The sequence below is a fragment of the Equus przewalskii genome, chromosome 1 (genome assembly GCF_037783145.1).
Source record: "Equus przewalskii isolate Varuska chromosome 1, EquPr2, whole genome shotgun sequence".
Classification (NCBI taxonomy): Eukaryota; Metazoa; Chordata; class Mammalia; order Perissodactyla; family Equidae; genus Equus; species Equus przewalskii.
The window spans coordinates 117,741,849-117,751,367 of record NC_091831.1 but is presented as its reverse complement, the minus strand read 5'-3'; positions in this window follow the sequence as shown (position 1 = coordinate 117,751,367).

Here is a 9,519-nt window from a genome sequence, read left to right as displayed (position 1 = left end):
GACTTTTTAGGCTAGTGTATCCTACAAATATGGAACATCTAACTATGTGCATGACACTGAGGATACAGTGATGATGCTGTTCTTGCCTTCAAGGAATGTGGAGTCCTAGTATCAGAGCCATACAGAGAAGCAGATAATTTCTGTACAGTGCAGTGATTGTAGTAACAAAAGAAATGGAAGCCCAAAGGAGGTGCCCTGAGAGGCAGGGGCAGCTTCCTGGAGGAGAGGCCCAAGCCCAGAGGCTGGATAGGCTTTGTGGGAAAGGGTACACAGGGATGTGAAATGGGGTGGAGAGTGCAGGTTGCTGCTTGTGCATGGAGCTTAAAATACAACTCTGGGAAAAGAAGTTGAAGTGGCCAAGCCCGACTTCTCTAGGGTCTTACACAACATCCTGTGGAGGTCAGACTACTTGAAAGTAGAGGCAGCTATGTGTGTACGTGGTAGTAATGCAAGGGGACCTGTTGTAGACATCCGCTGTGGCTGCGGTGGGGAGAATGGATTGGAGGGGGTGTGACTAGTCTTCAGTGAGTTGGATGTGGTAGTTCTCGCTCAGGAGAGAGCTGAAAAGCTTGGACTAGAGCGCTATTGGTGACAGTTTTGAGGGGGTAGACTCAGGAGTTTTGGGGGGAGGGGAGTGGTGGAATTTGATCACTGATTGGATGTGGGGCCAGAGAGAAAGAAGAGGAAAGAAGGAGTCTAGGATGAGTCCCAGGTTTCTGGCTCAGTCAACTGGGGAAACAGAATTAGTCACAGAGATAGGGAGCAAGTAAGGACCACATCTAGGGGTATGAGTTCACATTCAGTTTTGGAGCTGTCAATTTTGAGATGCCTGAATATCATGCAAGTCTGTCCTGCCTGAAAATGGAGAGGATATGAGAAGAGACAGGAGTAAAAGCTAACTCCTGTTCACAAAGTGGAAGTTAACCAAAACATTCATGATTTCAGAGAACTACAGGAGATTTGATATGTTCTGCTGACCTATCCTGCCTCTTGTCCCTTCCTGTTGTGTGGTAGGAAAGAATATTTTGCTTGTCTTCATGACCTTTCACTACCACCTTCTCCCCAAGCCCTGTCTCACCCTTTCCCTTCTAGTTTTCCATATGTACCATTCTCTGGCTGCCCTGTCGCAGATTGGAGCTGAGGTGAGCAGTATCTGGACTCTGATGTTTGTTGCCCTCAGCGATTTCTGCATGAAAGAACTGAGCCTCTAGAGTAGGAAATTGCTCTGGGAAATGTGTCACTTGCTAGTCCACTCCTTGAACTTGCCCAAGAAGCTAATTTCACACACTCCTCCTCCACTCATTCCTCTGCTTGGCTAGCAAAAGAACATCTCTGAAAGCTGGACCCATCTCAACCATGTTAGCAGTGAAGCCAAAGAAAGAGGGGATGGTAGTTAGCTCTCAGGCCATTTAACCCATTCAAGTTCCCTCCAGCTTCCAGGTGTGCTTAATTAATTCCTGGCATAGTCCTTTTTCCTTTGCCTGGGAGCCACTGGATGGGGAATCTGTCCATGTTGGCTGGGTGGTACAAATTCAACTTCTGCTTGCTTAAAGCTTCCAGAGTCTCTGCCATACCACATGGAGCTGACACTAGGAGTTTGCATTCCCCTGAGACCCTGTTCCCCGGGCCATGTTTTACAGAGGGCAAAAGGTGCATATTTTTGTGTCTGAATTTTCTGAATGAGCTCTGCTGCTGTGCCCGCTTCCGGCCCTTTTCTGCACACTGGAATCATCTGGAGAACTTGGAGAACTACAGATGCCTGGGTCCGAGAGCTTCTGAAGTGGCCTAGGTGCTTCCAGAGTGCAGTGCAGGCTGCGAACCGCTGCTATATCCTATTGCCTTCTTTAAAAACGTTCATTTTATTTGGAAATAATTTCAGACTTAGAGAAAAGTTGCAAGAAGTTGTATATAGAAGGCCCAAGTATCTTTTACCTAGATTCACCTAGTCAGATTTTGCCCCCTTTGATTTGTCATTTGTGTTCGTACATGTTCCATCTCTCTCTGCACATACGTCTTGGCCCTTTAGCCCCAGTACTTCCCTGGGTATTTCCCAGAATGAAGATGGTCGCTGACAACCGCAGTCAGTTATCAAATTCAGTACATTGAATTTGGTGAATACAGTATTCCAACCTGCTGTTCCTATTCCAGTTGATCTTATGATGTCCTTTACACCAGTTTTGCCCCTCCAGTTCTAGATCCAGGCTGGGATCAGGTGTTACAGTTAGGGCTTGTCATGTCTCTTCGGTCTCCTTTAAGCTGGAGCATTTCCATAGTTTTGTCACCTATCACATAGACATTTTGGAAGAATACAGTCCCTTTTAAATAATGCTGCCCATTTTGGGTTTATCTGATGTTTCTTCTTGATTAGATTAGGTTTTGCATTCCGCGTGCCTGGAATACTACCTGTGTCTTCTCTCCTCTTATGGCAAGCATCACATCTGGAGGCACACAGTGTCATCTACCCCTCACTGATGATGTTAATTTTTTTTATTGAGGTCATAATAGCTCACAACATTGTGAAATTTCAGTTGTACATTATCGCTTGTCCATCACCACAGAAGTGCTCCCCTTCACCCCCTGTGCCCAGCCCCCACCCCCATCCCCCAGTAACCACTGCACTCTTCTCTTTCTGTATTTATCTTCCACGTATGAGTGAAATCATATGGTGTTTGTCTTTCTCTGTCTGGCTTATTTCGCTTAACATAATATCCTTCAGCTTCATCCATGTTGTGGCGAATGGGGCGATTTTGTCTTTTTTTGTGATTGACTAGTATTCCATTGTATGTATATATATATATATATATATCACACACACCACATCTTCTTTATCCAATCATCGGTCGATAGGCACTTAGTTTGCTTCCATGTCTTGGCTATTGTGAATAATGCTGCAGTGAATGTAGGGGTGCATAAGTCTTTTTCTAATTTTGTGAGGAATCTCCATTCTGTTTTCCATAGTGACTGTACCAGTTTGCATTCCTACCAGCAGTGTACGAGGGTTTCCTTTTCTCCATAACCTCTCCAGCATTTGTTATTTTTTTGTCTTAGTGCTTATAGCCATTTTAATGGGTGTAAGGTGATAACCTAGTGTAGTTTTGATTTGCATTTCCCTGATGATTAGTGATGTTGACCATATTTTCGTGTTTGTTGGTCATCTGTATATCTTCTTTGGAGAAATGTCTATTCATATATTCTCTGCCCATTTTTTGATCAGGTTGTTTTTTTTTTTGTTATTCAGTTGCGTGAGTTCTTTATATATTATAGAGATTACCACCTTGTTGGATATATGATTTGCAAATATTTTCTCCCAGTTGTTGGGTTGTCTTTTGGTTTTGATCCTGGTTTCCTTTGCCTTGCAGAAGCTCTTTAGTCTCCTAAATCCCACTTGTTTATTTTTTCTTTTGTTTCCCTGTCTGAGAAGACATGGTTTTCGAAAAGATCTTTTTAAGTTTGGTGTCAAAGAGTGTACTACCTCTGTTTTCTTCCACAGGTTTTGTGGTTTCAGGTGTTACCTTCAAATCTTTAATCCATTTTGAGTTTATTTATGTGAATGGCATAAGAGAATGGTCTACTTTCATTCTTTTACCTGTGACTGTCAGTTTTCCCAACACCATTTAGTGAAGAGAGTATCTTTTCTCCACTGTATGTTCTTTTTCTTTTTTTAAGGTTTTATTTTCCCTTTTTCTCCCCAAAACCCCCTGGTACATAGTTGTGTATTTTTAGTGTGGGTCCTTCTAGTTGTGGCACGTGGGATGCTGCCTCAGCATGGCTTGATGAGCGGTCCCATGTCCACGTCCAGGATTTGAACTGACGAAACCCTGGGCCACTGAAGTGGAGTGCGCGAACTTAACCACTCGGCCACGGGGCCGGCCCCCTCTCCACTGTATGTTCTTAGCACCTTTGTTGAAGATTAGCTGTCCATAGATGTGTGGTTTTATTTCTGGGCTTTCAGTTCTGTTCCATTGATCTGTGTTCCTGTTTTTGTACCAGTACCATGCTGTTTTGATTACTGTGGCTTTGTAGTACATTTTGAAGTCAGGGATTGTGATGCCTCCAGCTTTCGTCTTTTGTCTCAGGATTGCTTTAGCTATTTGGGGTCTTTTATCGCCCCATATGAATTTTAGGATTCTTTGTTCTATTTCCGTGAAGAATGTCATTGAGATTCTGATTGGGATTGCATTGAATCTGTAGATAGCTTTAGGTAGTATGGACATTTTAACTACGTTTATTCTTCTGATCCATGTGCATGGAATATCTTTCCATTTATTTATGTTATCATTGATTTCTTTCAATAATGTCTTATAGTTTTCATTGTGTGGTCTTTCACCTCCTTGGTTAAATTTATTCCTAGATATTTTATTCTTTTTTTGTGATTGTAAATCGGGTTGTAATCTTGAGTTCTCTTTCTGTTAGTTCGTTATTAGAGTGTGGAAATGCAACTGATTTTTGTAAGTTGATTTTGTACCCTGCAACTTTTTGTAGTTGTTGATTATTTCTAATAGTTTCCCAATGGGTTCTTTAGGGTTTTGTATATATAAAATCATGTAGTCTGCAAACAGCGAGAGTTTCACTTCTTCACTCCCTATTTGGATTCCTTTTATTCCTTTCTCTTGCCTAATTCTTCTGGCCAAAACCTCCAGTACTATGTTGAATAAGAGTGGTGATAGTGGGCACCCTTGTCCTGTTCCTATTCTCAGAGGGATCGCTCTCAGTTTTTGCCCATTGAGTATGATGTTGGCTGTGGGTTTGTCATATATGGCCTTTATTATGTTGAGGTAATTTCCTTCTATCACCATTTTCTTAAGAGTTTTTATCATAAATGGCTGTTGAGTCATGTCAAATGCCCTCTCTGCATCCATTGAGATGATCATGTGGTTTTTATTCCTCATTTTGATAGTGTGGTGTATCACATTGATTGCTTTGCGGATGTTGAACCATCCCTGCATCCCTGGTATAATCCCACTTGATCATGACGTATGATCTTTTTGATGTATTGCTGTATTCAGGTTGCCAATGTTTTGTTGAGGATTTTTGCATCTATGTTCATCAGCGATATTGGCCTGTAGTTTTTCTTTCTTGTGTTGTCCTTTTCAGGCTTTGGTAACAGAGTGATGTTGGCCTCATGGAATGTGTTAGGAAGCATTCCATCTTCCCTAATTTTTTGGAATAGCTTGGGAAGGATAGGTATTAAATCCTCTCTGAAAGTTTGGTAGAATTCTCCAGGGAAGCCATCTAGTCCTGGGCTTTTACTCTTTGGGATTTTTCTTGTTTGTTAAGATGAGCCTGTATTGTGATGAATTTCCCTCTTAGTACCGCTTTTGCTGCATCCCTTGTGAGTTGGTATGATACCTTTTCATTTTCATTTGTCTCCAGATATTTTTTGATTTCTCCTTTAATTTCTTCAGTGATCCATTGGTTGTTCAATAGCATGTTGTTTAGTCTCCACGTCTTTGTCCCTTTCTCAGCTTTTTTATTGTAATTATTTTCTGGCTTCATAGCATTGGGATCAGAAAAGATGCTTGTTATTCCAATCTTCTTAAATTTATTGAGGCTTGCCTTGTTTCCCAGCATATGGTCTGTCCTTGAGAATGTTGCATGCGCACTTGAGAAGAATGTGTGTTCTGCTGTTTTTGGATGGAGTGTTCTATATGTGTCTGTTAAGTCTAACTGGTCTAGCTTTTCATTTAATTCCACTGTTTCCTTGTTGATTTTCTGTCTAGATGATCTACCCATTGATGTGAGTGGGGTGTTTAGGTCCCCTACTATGATTGTGTTCTTATTAATATCTCCTTTTAGGTTAGTTAATAGTTCCTTTATGTACTTTGGTGCTCCTGTGTTGGGTACATAGATGTTTATAAGTGTTATGTCTTCTTGGTGGAGTGTCCCTTTGATCATTATATACTGCCCCTCTTTGTCTCTCTTTACCTGTCTTATCTTGAAGTCTACTTTGTCTCATAGAAGTATTGCGACACCTGCTTTCGTTTGCCATTTGCTTGGAGTATTGTCTTCCATTCCTTCACTCAGAGCCTGTGTTTGTCGTTGGAGCTGAGATATGTTTCCTGGTGGCAGCATATTGTTGGGTCTTGTTCTTTAATCCATCTCACCACTCTGTGTCTTTTTTTTTCTTGAGGAAGATTAGCCCTGAGATCTGCCAATCTTCCTCTTTTTTTTTGTCTTGCTGAGGATGATTGGCCCTGAGCTAACATCTGTCCCCATCTTCCTCTACTTATATGTGGGACGCCTGCCACAGCATGGCCTGATGAGTGGTGCATAAGTCCTCCCCCAGGATCCGAACTGGCAAACCCCAGGCCGCTAAAGCGGAACATGCAAACTCAACTACTGTGCCACCGGGCTGACCACTCTGTCTCTTTTTATTGGAGAATTCAGTCGATTTACATTTAGGGTGATTATTGATACATGAGAGCTTAACACTGCTATTTTATCACTCGTTTTCCGGTTCTCCTGCATTTCCTTTGTTTCTTGCCCTATGTGTTTTTGTTTACCAGTTGGGTTATGTAGTTTTTTGTGTTGTGTTTCTTTGTTTTTTCCTTATTTATTATTTATGTCTCTGTTCTGCTTTTGTGTTTAGTGGTTACCACGAGGTTTCTATACAAAAATCTCACAGATAAGATACTCCATTTTCTGATAGCCTCTTATTTCCTTGGACTAAACTAATTCAGTCCCCTACCTCTTCTCCTCTTATGTTGTTTTTGTGTCATGTCTTATTCCATCTTGTGTTGTAAGTTTGTGGTAAAAATGACAAGATTATCTTTGTTTTTGGTGTTTTCCTTCCCTTTATCTTTCATGTTATACTTGAGTATTTGCTAACCTGTTCTGATGTATAGCTACAATTTTCTGGTTTTGTCTACCTACTTATCTCCTTGTTCTGTACTTTGTAACCTGTTTCTCCCTTTTTGTTTTCAGGTATGAGGGCCTTCTTGAGGATTTCTTGTTGTGAGGAGGGGGGGCGGTCTTGTGGCTGTGAACTCCCTTAGCTTTTGTTTGTCTTGGAAAGTTTTTATTTCTCCTTCATATCTGAAGGATATTTTTACTGGATAGAGTATTCTTGGCTGAAAGTTTTTGCCCTTCAAAGATTTGAGTATATCATTCCAGTCTGTCCTAGGTTGTAAGGTTTCTGCTGAGAAATCTGAAAGCCTGATAGGATTTCCTTTGTAGGTTATTTTCTTCTGCCTTGCTGCCCTTAGTATTTTTTCTTTATCACTGACTTTTGCCAGCTTCACTACTATATGCCTTGCAGTAGGTCTTTTTACATTGATGTAGTTAGGGGATCTGGTGGCCTCTTTCACGTGAATTTCCATCTTCTTGCCCAGGTTTGGGAAATTCTCTGCTGTTATTTCTTTGAACAAGCTTTCTGCTGCATTCTCTGTCTCTTCTCTGTCCTGAATACCTATAATCCTTATGTTGTGTTTCCTAATTTAGTCAGAAATTCTCAGAGACTTTTTTCATTTCTTTTTAGTCTTAGTTCTAGCTCCTCCTCCATCTGAAGCATTTCTATATTTCTCTCCTCAGTGTTGGTGATTTGTTCCTCCATGATATCAGCTCTATTGTTCAGGGAATCCATATTCTGCTTTATCTCATCAATTGTGTTTTTCATCTCCAATATTTCTGATTGATTCTTCTTTATAGTTTCAATCTCTGTGAAGTAGCTCCTGAACTTGCTGAATTGTCTATCTGCATTATGTTTTAACTCGTTGAGTTTTTTAATGATAGCTGTTATGAATTCTGTCACTTAGGTTATAGATTTCTGTGTCTTCAGGATTGGTTTCTGGGTACTTGTCATTTTCCTTCTGGTCTGGAGATTTAATAAATTTTTTGTACTGCTAGATGGCGTGGATTTGTGCTTCTGTATTGTAGTATTTGATCACCGCTTCCACCTATCGCCACTGGCTGAAGGTCAAGAACTGCGTATTCTGAGCCCACTGCGGGACAGCTGTCAGGTCCTGGGCTGGGGCGCCAGGCTGTGGGGAGGGGCACTTTCTTTCTCCTGTGCGATCTCAGGGGCTTCTTGCTCTGCCCTCGCTGTCTGCTCTCCTGGGGTGTTGGCTTGATGAAGACACCTCCATGATAACTAGTCACCTCTGTCAGGGCTTTCCCCTGGGCTGTGAGGGACCTTGGAGAGATCTATGGTGTTCCCGTGAAGGGTTGCTGCTCCCTCCCCTCTTTCCTCTTGGAGGCTTTGTGCAATCTCTGGGTCACTGTCCTTTGGGGAGGAAGAGAAGCCTTCTTTTAGCTCATTCCACTTTCTCGGTAGGGGCAGGCTCCAGCATCTCCACCTTGTGATGTATGGCTGCGTGGGTCTCTCAGACATCTTTTGTCTTGTGTGGATGTCGTCTGTTGGAATATCAATGTCCTTTTCGTTGTATCTTAGATGGAAGAGCTTACAGGGAAAGCTCACTCCACCATGATGCTGATGTCACTCCAGTGATGATGTTAATTTTGATCACCTGGTGTATCATTCAGGGTCTAGTGAGGGGAAAATGTAAACAGGAAAATTTTAATATAAATAATTGTTAACAGTGTAAACAATCAGTTAAACTACTACAAGGTAAAAAAGTTTCAAAAAAGCTCTAAAGCAGCCTAGTAGAAAACAGCTACCACCCTGAGGATCAAGTGAAGAGAGGACAAGGAAGGACCTTAGAAACTCAGGACAGGGCCCTGGGAGGCTTCGAGTCAGACCTCTGATGAGAACATGCTGCCTACCCTGTGCTGCAGAATAAACTCATGGAGGTGCCTGTCACTGAGCATGAGAGCAGGGGCCCACCGCTGTGGAGCATGCTGCTGGGACTCATGCCAGCCTGAAGTGGAAATGGGCTCCTCCAACCTTGCCATCCCCTTCTGATACCTCTGTTGGCCAGCTGGCAAAAGAGAGATGTCGTTTGCAGAGTCCCAGCTTCACTATGGCTAGGAAGGGAAAGGAAGGGTGAGTTTGGAGCTAAGAAGCCACAGGTTAATACCAGGCACACCTGTTCATGGTGTTTTCCACTTTTTCCTTGGTGTACTTACTGTTTTTTCCCTTCTAACTCGAGTCTCTGGAGACATTATGTAAGGGCATATAAATATCCTGCTGCTCACCAAACTTCTCCCTGTGTTTAGCAAATACTGTTGATTCTGACCTGATTCAGTCTTTCCTAGGATGATTGTTGTTTCAGATTCCATCTTTACTGTAATGGTTGTAAAACACTCTTTTTATAATCCAACATTCCTTCCTCGTTTACCAGTCTGTCCTCCTCCCTTCTCCCCCAATTATTTATTTTTATATTTCTGTTTATATTCATTATGGACTGGTGAAGTCCCATTTGTTCCAATGGTCTATAATTCATTATTGTCCTTTTGTTTTTTATTTTGTTTTGTTTTGGGTTCTCAAATAGTTCTAGAATTGGCCAGTGGAAGCCCCTTCGAGTTTCCTCCTGTGTCTCAACATGTTTTATGAACTCTTCCTGACATATGACACACATGCTGTAATTTCTGACAGAAGATATTCCAGGCTTATCTTGTGCC